This window comes from Aquarana catesbeiana, linkage group LG02 (genome assembly GCF_042186555.1).
Source record: "Aquarana catesbeiana isolate 2022-GZ linkage group LG02, ASM4218655v1, whole genome shotgun sequence".
In the NCBI taxonomy this organism is placed as follows: Eukaryota; Metazoa; Chordata; class Amphibia; order Anura; family Ranidae; genus Aquarana; species Aquarana catesbeiana.
The window spans coordinates 160924814-160943947 of record NC_133325.1 but is presented as its reverse complement, the minus strand read 5'-3'; the positions used below and the strand labels follow the sequence as shown (position 1 = coordinate 160943947).

The window sequence follows — 19134 nt, the reverse complement described above, 5'->3', positions numbered from 1 at the left end:
TTTTACTTATTTATGCTAGCCAGGCTGGTAACATAGCTTTATATTAGCAGTATAGAGTACAGAGTATAGAGTAGAGTATAGATCTGCTATAATGGCATTATGGCATCATACCTAGAATGTTGTCACGTTTTGTGAATAAAAAATCTCAGCATAAAGCACTGTAAGTGGAAAGGATCATTGTATAACTGTGAATGTTAATGAAGTCTTTATATAAGAAGTCTCAACAGAAGATATAAAAGCTTGTTAAACACCCCTTGGGACCCAGTGCACATTGTACTCTGTACCATTCGAATCTGTGTAGGAGTTGCTGAGCAGAGTGGTCAGATAGCTCACTCCCCCACCATCCCTATCTATTCACAGCAGAGAGTGTGGAGTATTTACTGTCAGCTTATGTTGTTGTGAATGACACTGGTTGGAGAGGGGTGTCATCATTCACAAAAACAGTCCAAAACAACTCAAGCCAAGAGAGACTAGTGTAGCTGCTGGCTTGTGTTGCTGTTGGCTTGTGTTTTTGTAAATGAAGGCTCTCCTCTGAAGCCACTATCATTCACAACTATACAAGCTGACAGTAGCTACGCCACTCTCTCTGCCCTATAGTTGGTGACAGGTGGTGGTTTTAGGCTTAGTCTTTCTTATCCGACAAAGAGGTTTAAAGAGAATATCAGAAGAGGCACAGGGTTGCACAATTACATGGATTTCTTACAGCTTTCAAAGGAGGAGGGGGCAGAGGCTGTGAGATTCTCCTGTGGAACTGTTATGCCCAGAGGAGGTGGCAGAGGAGTCAGAGGGCTGCAGAAAAAAAGAGGGGGGGGTGGCTGTAGCACTGGCTGTAGTCCTCCTCCACGAGAAAGACCACAAATTGGACTTCAGCCTGGGGTGGAGCTAAAGCCTGCACTGCCATAAATAAAAATGCCATTATAGAAAACCCCTGCTCATATTTGAATGGGAACAGAGTGCAGTGGGTAATGGTTCCCCTATGGAGTTTATCAAACATTTTAATTCTCTGATGAGATTTCTTCACTGAGTTACAGTATTCTAGCAAGCAATAACACTAAATATAGATGTAGCAATGTGGACCACAATTGCAAAGCATATCAATTCCCCATTATTTCTAGGTACGGTATTGTCCCTCTAGTGCACAGCATCACTAACTGACCTCATATCTGTGAGTTGACCCAAAGGAATTGTGGGATCAGTAGTTCCTCAGAATGGCAATTACTCTGTATGACTATGTACCCAGACTTCATATCCCAGGGATCTTTGCTATCATCAGAGAGAATGCTGGGAAGAGCATAAAAGGGACCAGAGACGCACGCTACAGTCTCTTCCTTCTGGGCCTGGTGTGTGACGGACCTCTCTGTTCCGAGAGGGTGAAGTTGTGGCCTACCACGTGGTGTACAACATTCCAACCTGGCCGAGAAGGGCCCATTCCTACTTGCTGACCATCAGGCATCTATCCAGCATCACGCCGATAGTCCAACAACCCGCGCGTTGTGCTGTGAATCGGATGATCGTCGCGAGTGCAACTGCTGCAAGGACGCCTCGTCGGGAATCGCTGTTCGGAAGGCATTGAATCAGCCTGGTCATAGAGGGCAACTGCCCACCTTTACAAAATGTTCTTTGCTGCTTCACTGGGACACTGTGCACAGACAGCTATACCCTGGGGAAACACTTTACTGCATCTCTATTTGAACATTGTACATATACACCTGTCGCATCAACCCTTTTCCATGAAGTATCATTACCTCGTTGCTGCACCCTATTGGATATACTTAAAGAGCTCCACCTGCTAGCGAAGAACATCAGGCCTGCAACTGGGACATTACTGTTCTTGTTCAATTGATCTCTCATTAGGATTAGAAGTTGAGAATTTTTGAGTATAGCCTCAAATAACAAGGCCTAAACCTAGGCATAAAATAGTACCATCATCCAAAAATGATATAGGAGAAGAAGGGGAGGGGTAAGAGCGTAAGGACAGTTGCTGAGGCTGGCCAAACATATGCTTTAACCTACAAAGTTTGTGGTGGACTATCTTGGTACTGATTAACAAAAAAGTAATTCTTAGATAAAAATGAATTCATGTATTACATATAAAAAGACATACATAAATCACATTAAAATGGTTTGAATAAACAATGTACAAATACTCAAAGGTTTCCCCAAGAGATATCTGTTGATGGAATGTTTCTCATAGATTAACCATTAATGATCAGATAAAACACAAAACACATAATGGAAAAAATATACCAAACATAATGTAAACAGGTAAAGTTCAGCAGTAAGATTGGAAAGTTGCTTACCCACCAGGTCAATTGCCAAGTACAAGACCCAGCCGTTCAAAAGGCTCCCCCCCGCAGTGGACAAGGGGGATTGTGCGGAATTAGGTCTAAATAAAGATAAGAGTAGATGTATACAAAGTGATGGGTCAGATATTGCAGGCAATAAAAAGTGCAGGGAACAGGGAAGGAGGGGAGGGGGGGAAAGAAGGGGAAAAGGGGAAGGAAAGGCAATAGGGGGAAGTAAGAGGTGGGTTTTGGAAGGGGGGGGGGGTTGTTGTTAAGAAAAGAGGAAAGGAAGGAAAAAAGGGGGTGGGGAAGGAGTGGAATAAAGGGGAGGGGGGAAGGAGTGGACCACGGATGAGGGGGATGAGAGGGACGGACAGGTAAAAGGAAGAAGGTGCATATATACCTGGTAATTAAGAGGTATAACCCACCTGTTGAGAGATCTTTAAAGATCTCTTGGATAATTGTATACAAAACTCCAGGGGGGGGGAAAAAGGGAGCATGGCAGGCAGGAGAAGAGATTGCAGGCGACAAGGCCACATTTAATGCAGGGGTGTCCCGAAAGGTGATGACTGGACTATATAGTCATCCTAGAATACCAGTAGATAATTATAGACTGGAAGCTTATTGGACATGGGACCGATGCCTGGTAAGGGGTCCCTCTGTCTGCGGCCAGGCCGGGGCCAACAGTCGTCAGATAAGTCTGTGGAAGTAAAAACAAATGCAACGTTGGTACAAGGAAGGGGTGGGGGTAAATCCACCCAGACTTGTCACAGGGACCCGGTCCTACCTTACTGCTGTCTGGCGTTCACGACCTCCCTGGAGAAGGACATCCGCAATGCTTACTAGTGGGCTAAGGCCCAGTAAATGAGCTCCCCAACCCGAAAGCCGTGACGTCAATGGGTCTGGCTCCCTGCACTGCGCAGGTGCGAGATACCGCGCTACTGCGTAAGCGCGCGCCATCTATCCCAAATGAGCTGGGAGGTGCAAAGCTTAGACAACGCAAGAGAGGGGTGATAATAATATTAATACATTTTATTTATAATGCACTTTACATCAAAAGATCTCAAAGTGCTACAGGTTAAAATTAGCAGTTTATACAATGAAGGAAGATCTAAAAAGAACAAAAAGCTTTACTAAAAATAAATGTCTTAAGACCTTTTTTTAAAACAGTCAGTGGATTGAGGAGCCCTCAAGGTGTCAGGTAGGGCATTCCACAGGCGCGGGGTAGCTGCACAAAAAGCCCTGTCTCCCATTGTCCTAAGTCTAGTTCTAGGTATTTGAAGAAGGTTTGAGTGAATGGAGCGGAGGGAACGTGATGTGTTTTGTGGTTTAAGAAGTTCTTTGAGGTAGGGAGGGGCATGTCCAAAGGAACCATCCTCACCAGGGGAGTTACAAGTCCGCCGCTGGGGAGAAAAAAAGTGGACAGCCAGGAAAGAACTGGCTAAACGTGCAGGGAAAGCAACAACTCCAGTTAGTTATATCAATAATACACAAAAATAATACAAAATAAAACATTCATTACAAGAAAAGATGTGGGGAGAATTAGGCCCAATTCTAAAGTAAAGCTTTATTAAAAATAAAAATAAAAAAATGTTTGGAAATTTGACTATGACTGATCTAGCTCCAAGACAGGTATGGATGGCCAGGTAACCCAATGTGTCATATGCCAGTGGGGAATTACCACAGTGGTTAGCAGGGGCCCACTTGTAAGACAGTCAAGCACATTGATTGGTACTGGGTGTCATTAAGACAATATTGCCGCCTTTGTCCGATTGTTTAGACTTAAGTGCTTTAATTTGTCTGATATTGAGATTAGATGGAACCTCATGCCAGTGCTGTTTCTTAAGGTCCCTGATAGCTTCATGCAGAAAGGCCCAAATGGCCGGGCAGGTCATGAGATCAGGAAATTTGTAGGATCCCAGTCGGAATTGTCTAGTCGAGCGAATCTGAGATGAGGAAGAGGTGGGAGCCATGGGTACAGAGGGGGAGGTGGAGAAGGCACAATGTCCTCTGTTGTTTCTTTATCATAGAGAAGCATGAGGTCTCAGAGTGCCCGAAATTCCTCCATAGTGAAGTGTTTTGTTCGGTCCGTAAGCTCACGTTCAAGGTTAAGCTGTCCTCGATCCTTGTCAAAGATAAACTTAAAAGTGAGGTTGCGGGCAAAAAGGTAGAGATCCTTAATGGTCTCTGTGACGATGAGTGCATCAAGTGGACAAAAGCCCAAACCCAGCTGAAGTACTGAGGACTCATCCTCATCCAATATCTGACCCATCACTTTGTATACATTTTCTCTTACCTTTATTTAGACTTCATTCCGCGCAATCCCCCTTGTACTCCGTGGGGGGAGTCTTTTGAATGGCTGGGTCTTGTACTTGGCAACTGACCTGTTGGGTAAGCAACTTTCCAATGTTACTGCTGAACTTTACCTGTTTACATTATGTTTGGTATATTTTTTCCATTATGTGTTTTGTGTTTTATCTGATCATTTGTCTTATAGATTACTCCTCCTGACAAAGCGGTGTTTGTACAGTGAAACTGGTAGAGGACTGGTTCATCTATGAGAAACATTCCATCAAAAGATATCTCTTGGGGAAACCTTTGAGTATTTGTACATGGTTTATTCAAACCATTTTAATGTGATTTATGTATGTCTTTTTATATGTAATAAATGAATTAATTTTTATCTAAGAATGACTTTTTTGTTTATCAGTACCAAGATAGTCCACCACAAACTTTGTGGGTTAAAGAATATGTTTGTAAAAGAAAGGAGAAATCCTACGAGCCACACTGAACCTAGTGCTAAATGTAAGCACTACTCAGCTGCAAGTGTGAAACACGTCTCGTATTGCGTGTAGATAGGGAAAATAGTGAAGGATAACGCTACGCTCAAGTGTGCTAAATGTGCCCCTAATCTGACACAAAAAGTGTTGTGCGTATACAAACACATATAAGATGCATGAACATGTATGACGTCAGAGTGACAAAACGCGTAGGGCGGGGTCAGCACACGCTCTTGCATCACTTCCGGTCACCGGCTTTTGTGTCAGCAACAAATGCTTTTTTCTCTTTCACTGAATGTGAGTACCCTTTTAATGATTTTTAATAATAAAATAGTTGAAACAATATCACACTATTGGAATCCTTTTCTCCTATACCTTATATGACTTATGGGACAAGAGTGGAAACTATTAACACATTGGGGACTATCCAGCCTCCATAGTGCTGCACAGTGGCAGATACTGTGAACGCTCCATACCCCAAGAGGGGGGGAAAGTTCCGGTGAGTGCAGCCACAATAAGAGCACGGATAAAGCACGAATGCTGTGATCACCTTTGCAAAATGAAAATACCAACACAATATTGTTTTTCACCAGCACAGAAGCACTTTAATTTTGGATATATAAAAGTTTAGGACCACACATATATTATATTGTTAATTCTAATTTTTAATGCATAAAGTTTTTTGCACAGAAGCACTTTAAATCAAGAAAGGAATCATTTATTTTTAAACACTTTTTTGTGGAGGATTTATTGGTTTATTTTATTCCAAAATCAGATAAAACACTCCCCCAAACGGGGGGACTCATATTCTCAGGGTGCGCCAGTGCACCACTCTATGTGTAGCATGTAGACAAGTTGTACATTGAGGATATGGCGTCCGTTCTAGCAACTAACAGCTACCACTGTCTTTCGCTCTGGAGATAGAATAAAGTGATGACGTGGTATATATAAAAATATAAATGTAAAATGCATAAACCCAGTAACGATTACCCAGGTTGGAGGTTGATAGACGCCACACCATATCCACTACTTTTACATGCTACATAGTAATTCAATTGCATGTACAAATCATAGGAATACCAATAATTAAATCGACTTGCTAATAACATACTAATCCAGCTTTCTAAGTAAGTATTCATAGATTTATCCCTCTCTCCACACATTATGTCCACCGATGTCATCATGTGTATGGGGGAGGCTGAAAAAATCGCTTCATCTTTATTAAATAAAAAATATTTTATATATATATATATATATATATATATATATATATATATATATATATATATACACACATATCCTAATAAATAAAACATATATACATGTATATAAATGAACTAGAGGATATATTCATATCTATATATAAATAATAAAAATTATTATAAAATAAAATAAGAAATAAATAAATAAAATAAAAATAAAAATAAAAAGGGGAATTAAGTTTTAAAATTCTAAAAATACCAATGGACCAGCAGGACAATAACAACAACCCCTATAGGCTGGTGCGGGATCACATCCCAATACACCTACGATATAGTATGAATATGGGAATAAGTATGCAACCCCCGCCCATCCTTAGCTATATATATATGAATGAATCATAATCAAAACTTATCACAATATGAATATCAGACTAAAGATCAATGGTGATAAACCTAAACAGTAGACATACTAACCCAATTCGACATAACCATGATTTATTTATTTTATTTATTATTTATTCATTTCAGGTACTTATATAGCGCCGTCAATTTACGCAGCGCTTTACATATCCATTGTACATTCACATCAGTCCCTACCCTCAAGGAGCTTACAATCTAAGGTCCCTAACTCACATTCATACATACTAGGGACAATTTAGACAGGATCCAATTAACCTACCAGCATGTCTTTGGAGTGTGGGAGGAAACCGGAGTACCCGGAGGAAACCCACGCAGGCACAGGGAGAACATGCAAACTCCAGGGAGGTAGTGTCGTGGTTGGGATTTGAACCAGCGACCCTTCTTACTGCTAGGTGAGAGTGCTACCCACTAGACCACTGTGCCGCCCCACAGTATATAGAAATATATTGGCCCCAAATGATAGATGTTATAATTCTAAATACTCTCTATTCAACCCACCCAGAAATAAAGAGCCCAGCTGGTGTATCCACCAAGATTCTCGCTGGCTAATTTCTCTAGTATAGTTACAGCCCCTCCAATGGCGCTTGGGTGCCTCTATACCCCAAAACTGCATCTCCTTTGTGCTCTGATTATGAACATCTCTAAAATGTATGGATAGGTAATATTTATCAAAGCCCTTGTGTATGTTTCTGACATGCTCTTCCATACGATCCTTAAGGGCTCTAATAGTGCGGCCAACATACAATAAATTGCAGGGGCACTTCACGGCATATAAAACCCCTACAGTATCACAAGAAATGAAATCCTTAATAATGTATGTTTGATCAGTTTGGGGGTTATTGAATTCCTTAACTTTCTTTGTGTTGGTTGGAACTCTCATACAACTGTAACACCTCCCACAACCGTAGAAACCCTTTGAGTCCCAAAACATTTTTGGTTCAGAGGGGGGCGGTTCTACGACATTATGTACCTATCTCGTAAATTGGGTGCTCGTTTATAGACAATCCTTGGTTTTTCTGGTAAACAGTCTTTGAGGTGGGCATCTTGTTTCAACACATTCCAATATCTGTGTATAATGTTTTCCACCTCTCTATTTTGTATATAGTAGTCTAATACTATACAGATACCCTTATCGTCACCAACATCCCTGTTATCGTTTTTTTCCTCCATCAAATATTCCCTGTTAAAATTCCTGATCTTAGTTCTTTCCTTGTCCAAAAATTCTCTATGATATCCTTTATTCCTAAACATTTCACTTAACTTGTTAGATTGATCCTCAAAGTCTTCATCCAATGTGTAATTTTTCCTTAATCTCATAAACTGATCTTGAGGTATGTTGTTCAGCCATGATCTGAAGTGGCAACTATTGGTGGGAATGTATGAATTTCGGTTGGTCGCTTTAAAAAACGTTCCATTGACAATTCCTTGTGCGGTGTTACATATTTCCAAGTCAAGGAAATGTTTTTTGTCTTTACTAATATCCCAAGTGAGAGCTATATTGCGATTGTTGTTGTTCATAGATGTCAATAATTCCATAAGGGATTCCATATTGCTATTCTAGATGATCAATAAATCATCTATGAATCTCCTATATAGCACAATCCCGATATGGATTCCATCCAGAACCTCCTCTGCCTCCCCCTTAGCCATATAGAGGTTCTCTACACTAGGGACGAATTTAGGGCCCATAGCGACACCTTTGACTTTCAAATAAAATTTGTTGTCATACCAAAAAAAGTTGTGCTGTAAACGGAATGCCAAACACTTTAAGAGTAAGGCATAGATCTTCTTCCATCCTATTGTCCCCATTTTCTAAGGCCCATCTAACGGCGTCCATGTCCCCTTTATGGTCAATATTGGTGTACAGACTCGCCACATCACCTGTGGCCATAATAGTATCTTTACTTATTGCACATTCCCTTAATAGTTGTAGCGTGTGCTTGGTGTCTCTGAGAAAAGCTTGCATATTCCTCACTAAGGGTTGTAGATGAAGATCAATGTATTCCCCTAACCTGCATGTTAGCGACTCAATCCCACTTACTATTGGTCTTCCGGGGGGATTGGTTCTATTCTTGTGAATTTTTGGCAAATAGTAAATTACCGGAATTTTGCTGACAGTGGGAACTAGATATTCGGCTTCATTTTTATTGAGCAGTTTATTATCGATACCATATTGAATAACCCATTCAAGTCCTTCTCTAACGCTTTTAGAGGGATTTTAGTTTAGCAATTTATACGTGTCCCTATCTTCTAATAATCTATTAATTTCCCCCTTATACTGAGCCTTTATCGACTGGATGGATCACTATGTCGGTCCTATTCTTCAGTGCCTCAAGGCCTTTTTTTAAATCCCTTTGCTCATATACCTTCTTTATTGGTAACTGTTCCAATTCCGTAGTCACCAGTGTCTTGAAAAGGTCCACATGCTTGTTGTTAGCTATGTGGGGATTGAACACCGAGTTGTTTTTTAAACGCGTGAATCTATTATCTGTTCTCTCGACTGGGTTGAGGGCAAAAATGTTTTTAATGTTTAATTTTCTGATGAACTTCTGTACTCCTATATAGGTTTAAAATTTATTGAGTCCCTTTTTGGGTGCAAACTTTATATCCTTATCAAGGGTTATTAATTCTTCCTTTGATAACTCAATACCACTAAGGTTATAAATACCCTCTCCTAATCTTCCCTTCTTTTTTTGTTGTAACCTTCGTCCAGCTCTTCCTCTCCTTTTTCTGGGTTTCTTCCCTCCCGGGTGGAATCCACCCTGTTCCTCTCTAAAAACGAAGTAGAAGCATCTTGATAATTGTCTGTGCTATTTGTAAGGGTTGGTAGCTGTTATAAACCGGTACTTCATACTGATCCTGTGGTAGCCTATCATACCTCACTCGCTGAGGTTTAGGGGAATACCAAGCTCCATCCCCCTGAACACCATCCTTACGATGGTAGGGCTCCCGATGTTGTTGATATCCAGCGTTTGAAGGACCACTTTGGGGTTGATGGGGACCCCCCCTTGGGGTGCCGCATAATGATGTCTATAGTTTTGTTGATGGTTAGGTGGATATTGACCATTCCGCTGTCTTCCCCTCTGGTATGGAACATTACTATGTTGATTACCTCTCCAATATGGGTAGCCACCTTGTTGGCCTCTATTTCCATTACCTCGATTGTAAGCTACCTCATGACCCCAATTATTATGATTTTGCGGTGGACCATAATATGAGGAATGATCATCATATTGGTTATAACCTCTAGTTTCCTGTTGGTTGTAGTACGGTTTCCTTACTGGGTGCCAATTTGGTGCTACGGATGATCCATCCGAGTGATGATTTGGCGGATACCTCTTACTCAGTTGCTTATTATCCTGTAGCTGATTTTGTTGTTGCCTTTGGGGTTGTGGGGTATTTTAAAACTTAATTCCCCTTTTTATTTTTATTTTAATTATTTTTATTTTTATTTAATTTTATAATAATTTTTATTATTTATATATAGATATGAATATATCCTCTAGTTCATTTATATACATGTATATATGTTTTATTTATCAGGATATGTGTATCTATATATATATTTTAAATATTTTAAATATTTTTTATTATTTATAAGATGAAGCAATTTTTTCATCCTCCCCCATACACATGATGACATCGGTGGATATGATGTGTGGGAAGAGGGATTAATCTATGAGTACTTACTGGATTAGTATGTTGTTAACAAGTCGATTTAATTATTGGTTTTCCTTTGATTTGCACATGCAATTGAATTACTATGTAGCATGTAAAAGTGGTGGATATGGTGTGGCGTCTATCAACCTCCGGTCTGGGTAATCGTTACTGGGTTTATGCATTTTATATTTATAATTTTATTTATACCACGTCATCACTTTATTCTATCTCCAGCGTTCGTTGTAAATTGAGGGCTGGAGACTGAGTTATTTATTATGTTTATTGGTTAACATTGTTGTGTCAGCTAGAAGCTATCTTATAACATTAGTAATGTCTTAACCTGTAGCCCAGCACTAGAGTGTCCATGGGCCACGGCAAGATGGCCGCTGGTATTATATTTAAATGATAGAGCTGCCTTCCAATTACATTCCCCCTGATGATGACACGTATGCCCTGTGTCGAACACGCGCAGGGGAGGGGCCAGGAAGGAGCGAAAGGCAGCGGTAGCTGTTAGTTGCTAGAACGGATGCCATATCCTCACTGTACAACTTGTCTACATGCTATACATAGAGTGGTGCACTGGCGCACCCTGAGAATGTGAGTCCCCCCGTTTGGGGGAGTGTTTTATCTGATTTTGAAATAAAGTTTTAAAAGGATATCACACTATATGGTGTTTCTTCTTATCCATTGATCTGTCCCATGTTGGAGCCTGTGATCCTGCAATCCGCACAGAGCCCGGGGTGGCTCAAAAGCGTTTTCTGACTTTGTTTAACTACTTAGTCACACGCTCTGAGGTGAGCGCATTACCTTGGGGGTCACCTGTATTGCCCCATCGCATGATCTGTGGCAGGTAGAGAGATTTCAAGCATGTTTGATTATACCACCATTGGAAATCATGCATAAGCACTTTATTATTCATATGTTTAATATATCTATATAGTTCATCCAGGGCTATTATTTACACTTATGCCCTGTACACAAGATAGGGTTTTCCAATGGAAAATGTGTGATAGGACCTTGTTGTCGGAAATTCCGACCATGTATAGGCTCCATCACACATTTTCCATCGGATTTTCCGACACACAAAGTTTGAGAGCTTGCTATAAAATTTTCCGACAACAAAATCCGTTGTCGGAAATTCCGATCGTGTGTACACAAATCCGACGCACAAAGTGCCACGCATGCTCAGAATAAATTAAGAGACAAAAGCTATTGGCTACTGCCCCATTTATAGTCCCGACGTACGTGTTTTACGTCAACGCGTTCAGAACGATCGGATTTTCCGATTCCGATTTTTCAACTTTGTGTGACCATGTGTATGCAAGACAAGTTTGAGCCAACATCTGTCAGAAAAAATCCATGGATTTTGTTGTCAGCATGTCCGATCAATGTCCGACCATGTGTACAGGGCATAATTATGTTGACACTAAGCAGTTTGTTTGGCAAATGGCACTTTCTGTGATTTGTTTGCACTTATGATATAAGCTCACAGCATTATGTGGTTTCATTAGATTGTTATTACATGTGCAATTTGTACTGTTTGCTTGTATATATATGCATCAGGTTTATGCAAATATGTTTATTTAGTTTATTTCACAATATTTATAGGTTATATATGTTTATGCATCTTATATGTGTTTGTATACGCATAACACTTTTTGTGTCAGATTAGGGGCACATTTAGCACACTTGAGCGCAGCCTTATCCTTCACAAAAAATATGTTTGGCCAGCCTCAGCAACTGTCCTCACGCTCTTACCCCTTCCCTTTTTCTCCTATAGGATTACAAGTTGAATAGGCCGGCCTGGGTTTCCCCTTTAGAAGTCTTGCCAGAATTATTGCTTAACTCTTGCTTATCCTTTTCAGGTCATGCTCAAGTGGTACTACATTGTACATACTTATATATAAGATACTGTTATCTCCAGATCGTCTTAACTTGTATTATTGCAGAGGAATTCTTCTTCTGAACTAGGACTGTTATCCGAAGTTCTGTTGATCTATTACCTCCTTTGTGCAACAAAATCTTACTTGAGTTATTCAGTAAACATTAATAGAATATAAACTCATTGAGTGGTTTGATTTATTACTTTAAGGTGGTGCAAAGATGTCTGAACCCAGAGTGTCAGGGTTGGAATGTTCTCAGGGTCATGATGGTGCAGATAAGCAGGTAAATCCAAGCAGTCCCCAAGGGGGCAATGCTACATATACAGTATATAATTAGGGATAAGCTTTCTGTTAGGGTCGAACATGAGTTTGACTGAAACATTGGCTGTTCGCCTGTTCATTGAAAACCGAACATTATGGGCCATTGGCGCCAAATTTGAGAGGCGCATAACGGCTCAAAATGCAATGTGGGAGCGCAGTGCATTGCTGTATGATGATTGGCCAGAGCATGCACCATGACCTGCATGCTTTGGCCAATCCCAGCGCCCTCAGCTAAGAGAGCCATAATTGGCCAAAGGCAGGGTGCCTTTTGCCAATCATGGCTCGGGGGGACTAAGTCCACGCCCTACACTATATAAGGCTGCCTGCATGTCAGCCTCATGTAGTGTGTTGTTGGCGTGGAGGGAGAGAGAGTCTCATTTAGATTGAGCAGGCAGGCAGATTATTCAGTTAGCTGAAGTGTATTTAATATATATATATATACAGACAGTCTCATATATATATATATATATATATATATATATATATATATATATATATATATATATATATATATATATATATCCACTGTATCCAGTTTAGCTAGATCTGACTGCAGTCCATTTTCCTGGTGTACTGTTTCTAATATACTTCAGGCAGGCAGATGATTCAATTAGCTGTAGTGTATTTAATATATATATATATATATATATATATATATATATAGATATAGATAGATATATAGTTATATATATCTATCTATATCTATATATATATATATATATATATATATATATATATATATACTGATAGTCTTGTATACAGAAACTATATATACTGCATACAGTTTAGCTATATCTCACTGCAGGCCATTCCTGGTGTACTGTTTCTAATATACTTTAGGCGGTGTACACAGTACACAGTACCGTGCACCCCTAGTGCAGTTGCTACTACTTTTATGGTGGTTTACACAGTACACAATACATACAGTGCACCCATAGTTGCTATTAGACTTCTGGTGGTGTACAAAATACCGTGCACCCATAATGCAGTTGCTACTACTTTTCTGGTGGTGTACACAATACAGTACACCCATAGTTGTTATTACACTTCTGTTGGTGTACACAGTACCGTGCACCCATAGCACCCATAGCTTGCTTGCGCGCTTGCAACTCATGCAAAATACGGCGGCAAGACTGTTAACAGGAAAAAAGCCCTGGGAATCCATCTCCCCATCCCTAAAAAGCCTACATTGGCTAACTGTGAAGAATCGGATCATATTCAAGACCCTCTGCCTCACCCATAAATGCATACAAGGAAACGCTCCGCAATATCTCCGGGAAAAAATAAAACACTACACACCGAATCGCAGTCTTCGATCAGCTAACCAAAACCTCCTCCTCATTCCCAAATACCGCTACAAAGCAAAGGGAGAACGTAGATTTGCAGTCCAAGGACCTCGACTATGGAATGCTCTCCCAACCAACCTCCGCATGGAAGAAAACCACCAGGCTTTCAGGAAAAAACTAAAGACCTTCCTTTTCTAGAAGCTGGCTACAGAGAACACATCTAGCGCCTTGAGGCGATTCAGTTCGCAATTGCAGCGCTTTACAAATCATTCATTCATTCATTCATTCATTCATTCATTCATAGTGCAGTTGCTACTACTTTTCTGGTGGTGTACACAGTACACAATACATACAGTGCACCCATAGTCACTATTAGACTTCTGGTGGTGTACACAATACCGTGCACCCAAAGTGCAGTTGCTACTACTTTTCTGGTGGTGTACACAGTACACAATACATAAAATGCACCCATAGTTGCTATCAGACTTCTGGTGGTGTACACAATACCGTGCACTCATAATGCAGTTGCTACTACTTTTCTGGTGGTGTACACAGTACACAATACAGTGTAGTGTGGTGTTGCAAAACAATCATGTCCGGAAGGCCACCAAGGAGAGGCAGACGCTCACAGGCCACTAAAAAGGGGCAAGCAGGCTCTGTGTCTACAGTCTGCAGTGCTGGTCATGAACATGATGCATCTTCTGCAGGTGGCCGTGGCTGTGGGACACGCTTGTTCTTTTTTTCTGCTGCTGGGACAGGGGCAGAAAAATTGGGCCTTTGGTGGTGGTGCCACAACACTGTAACCCCTCACAGATACCCTTGTTGGGCGCAGGAACAGGCCCTACTGTGAAATATTAGATCAGAAATTGTAATTACATGCCCCTGTTAAACAGGGACAGAAAAATTGGGCCTTAGGCAGTCGTAGTGGTACCCTAAACCAAAAATATTGTTGGAAGCTAGCATCATCAAGATTGAGGTGGAATAGGATAGTCACTCAGCATAGGCAGTCTTCAAGGTATCCCACATCCATAGAAAAATCAATCAGTTATATCAGCATCAGGTGCTTGATAGCTGCTGCTGATCCAAGACTGATTCATTTTTATGAATATGAGCCTATCAAGGGAGTCTGTGGACAGGTGCACTCTATGATCTGTTACAAACCCTCCAGCAGCACTGAATGTGCATTCAGAAAGAACGCTGGATGCAGGACAGGCCAGTAGATCAATTGCATATTGAGCTAGTTCTGGCCAGTGGTCCGGTGGATGGTCTGTTGGAAAGGTCTCCAAGTCTGCTCTTGCCCCTAGATATTCTTGCACCATGTAATGCAGATGCTGGCGATGGTTGTTTGAACCGATCAGACCTTGGCGCTGAGGACTGAAAATTTTTCTAAAGGCATCGGTCAGCCGGCCACCTTCTCCACTGCTCTTCCTCTGACTGAACAAAGCTGTCATGGTTATGCAGTAATCTTTTTGTATAAAGAGTGTATGCTACCGGCGCAAATAAACAAATATTTTTTAGTATTTTCAACAATCTAGTTTGCTGCAATCAAAGATATATACTGCCCTAGAGTGGGATGTTAAAATAATGAACTATATATGGATTGCACTAACTTCTGACTAGGTTTAGATCATACCACTTCTGTTTTACCATAGGACATGTGTGTTTGTGTTCTATTACTATGGGGGGTTTCTTACAGGTGTCCCACCCCAATTCCCATTTAAGTGATTTACTTAATTTATTTATACAATCAATTTATATGTGTGCCCAAAATCTACACACTTCAATATTTAAAACCGTGCTCCTATGAAAAGATATGTGAATAAATATAATAAACAAATAATTATGTATGCAATGCTAGTAATTGACAGATTATACCAGTGATTTAAACCAATAAAGTGCAAGTGCTAATTATGGAACAATTATATCAAAAAAACTGCAAGTGCAAGTGCTGAATATATATTATATTATTATGGGTAATTCAACTTAATCCAGTGAGTCCATAGAAAAAAAAATTAAAAAAAACAAAAAAATTCCAACAGAATGTATAACAAGGCACAATGGATAGCCTCAGTGAGTGATCAACTCCTTCCAATAATATCTTCCCTTGCTCATGGTTAAGTGTTCCTATTTCCACAGTTTTTTTTACTACACCACCACCTTTAGAGATGGCCACTCACCAGAAAACAAATGTATATGCGCCTTTGGTTCATTCATTGGATAACCACTCAGTTTCAATGGATCAGTCAGCAGCCTTTCCAAGCAGTGTATCTGTATCTCTTGCTCTATTAGTACTCATACAAAATATAAATAGCCATCATAGTGTAGTATGTCTCTACTCTTTATTAAAAAGATTAAAAACAGCTGTTAGACTCATATTTCAAAGTGCCTCCAAGCCGGCACCAAGCTAATCCAGCCGTATATATTTGGGGTGAAAAGTGTCAGCGTGTCTGCCCCTGTGTTATCCTCTGTCGGCGTGCGCTCCAAGCCTCACTCTCGTTAGACCAGAAGTGACGCGTGTTTTCTCCCAGCAGCCTCTACGTGTTTGGCAAGAGTATTTGCGTCATCAGGAAGCCCATCACCTTTACCCTCAGCTTCTTTAGCAAAGCAGTGGTCATCTTGGAGGTGTGTTTGGGGTCCTTATCATGTTGGAATACTGCCCTGCAGCCCAGTCTCTGAAGGGAGGGGATCATGCTCTGTTTCAGTACGTCACAGTACATGTTGGCATTCATGGTTCCCTCAATGAACTGTAGCTCCCCAGTTCCGGCAGCGCTCATGCAGCCCCAGACCATGACACCCCACCACCATGCTTGACTGTAGGCAAGACACACTTGTCTTTGTACTCCTTACCTGGTTGCTGCCACACGCTTGACACCATCTGAACCAAATAAGTTTATCTTGGTCTCAGCAGACCACAGGACAGTGTTCCAGTAATCCATGTCCTTAGTCTGCTTGTCTTCAGCAAACTGGTTGCGTGCTTTCTTGTGCATCATTTTTAGAAGAGGCTTCCTTCTGGGATGACAGCCATGCAGATCGATGCGATGCAGTATGCGGCGTATGGTCTGAGCACTGACAGGCTGACCCCCCACCCCTTCAACCTCTGTAGCAATGCTGGCAGCACTCATACGTTTATTTCCCAAAGACAACCTCTGGATATGACGCTGAGCACGTGCACTCAACTTCTTGGGTTGACCATGGCAATGCCTGTTCTGAGTGGAACCTGCCCTGTTAAACTGATGTATGGTCTAGGCCACCATGCTGCAGCTCAGTTTCAGGGTCTTGGCAATCTTCTTATAGCCTAGGCCATCTTTATGTAGAGCAACAATTAATTTTTTCACAGTTCTTTGCCATGAGGTGCCATGTTGAACTTCCAGTGACCAGTATGAGAGAGTGAGAGTGATAACACCAAATTTAACACACCTGCTCCACATTCACACCTGAGACCTTGTAACACTAATGGGTTACATGACACTGGGGAGGGAAAATGGCTAATTGGGCCCAATTTGGACATTTTCACTTAGGGGTGTACTCACTTTTGTTGCCAGTGGTTTAGATATTAATGGCTATGTGTTGAGTTGTTTTGAGGGGACAGCAAATTTACATGTTATACAAGCTGTACACTCACTACTTTACATTATAGCAAAATGTCAGTTCTTGAGTGTTGTCAAGTGAAAAGATATAATAAAATATTTACAAAAATGTGAGGGGTGTACTCACTTTTGTGAGATACTGTACACTGCTTGGAAAGGCTGCTGACTGATCCATTGAAACTGAGTGGTTATCCAATTATTGAACCAAAGGCGCATATACATTTGTTTTCTGGTGAGTGGCCATTTCTAAAGGTGGTGGTGTAGTCACAAAAACGGTGGAAATAGGAGCACTTAACCACGAGCAAGGAAATATATTATTGGAAGGAGTTGATCACTCACTGAGGCTATCCATTGTGCCTTGTTATATATTCTGTTGGAATGTTTTTGTTTTTTTATATTTTTTTCTATGGACTCACTGGATTAAGTTGAATTACCCATAATAATATAATATATATTCAGCACTTGCACTTTATTGGTTTAAATCACTGGTATAATCTGTCATTTACTAGCATTTCATACTTGAATTATTTGTTTATTATATTTTTTCACATATCTTTTCATAGGAGCACGGTTTTAAATATTGAAGTGTGTAGATTTTGGGCACACATATAAATTAATTGTATAAATAAAGTAAATCACTTAAATAGAACACAAACACACATGTCCTATGGTAAAACAGAAGTGGTATGATATAAACCTACTCAGAAGTTTTCGCAATCCATATATAGTTCATGCAGTAATCTTTGTCTGTCAGCTTACCTCGCCTCCAGGTGTTCTCACCTGGCTACTTAAATAATTTCTCCTCAAAGCATGGCTCCACCCCAGCCCCTATCAGGGAACTCTATTTTAACCTGTGCACTGCAAGCCTGCCTTGCTGATCAACCTTTGTGTGTTTAGCTTCTGTGTGCTTCTTGCTGTGTCTTCTACGTCTTATTCCAGTTACCGATCTTGGCTTGTTCTCGACTATCCATGCCTGCTTGTGACCCTTACCTTTGGCGTGTTCTATGTTTATCCTTGTCTACTAGTCACCCTGACCTTTGGCTTATTTCCTTACTATCTCTGTCCTCCTGTAGCCTACTGTGGGCGTGAGCTGGGAGACCCTGGGGGTCGCGACCTGGAGCCAGTTGCAGCCCAGTCCATCCTCACCACTAGAGGCTCTGGTGAACACCTGCTGGCTCTTAGACTCCACTCCCTGGGGAATCTTACGCTCTAGCCCCTGTGGGATCCATGTTGGTGTTTCAGCAGACCTGCCTTCCTTAACCACCAAGACTCCCATGTGCAGCAGTCAGCCATAGGGTCCACTACCTTTGCGGTGCACTCCTGACCCCAACTGTGTGCATCTGTTACCTGGCCTCAGGTGACCTGACAGAAGCCTCAGCAACACATTGTCCAGCACCAGGAAATTGTAACCTCACAGGGTCTGGAAATGCATTGCACAAACCTTTCTTCAAGGCCTCCTGAAGATGTTTCATCCTCTGCTCCCTCTGCGAAGGCAGGATGAGTTCTGCAACCTTACCCTTGTAATGTGTATCAAGAAGGGTTGCCATCCAGTAATTCCTTCTCTTTGATACTACGAATCCTAGGGTCCTTATGCTGCATGGCCTCCCTGATTCTGCAAAAGTTTGCAGAGGCATTTGATTCTGTGTCCTCTGGGTCACTAAGGATCACATGATCCGTAACAACCTCCTCCCAGCCACGTACAACTCCTTG

The 19134-nt window shown here is 41.1% G+C and overlaps 1 protein-coding gene across 2 annotated transcripts in view; it reads left to right on the top strand.

Moving 5' to 3' along the window:
- LOC141127359 (TRAF family member-associated NF-kappa-B activator-like) overlaps positions 1 to 19134 on the top strand; it is a 115569-nt gene that overhangs the window by 21589 nt on the left and 74846 nt on the right. The window lies entirely within an intron of this gene.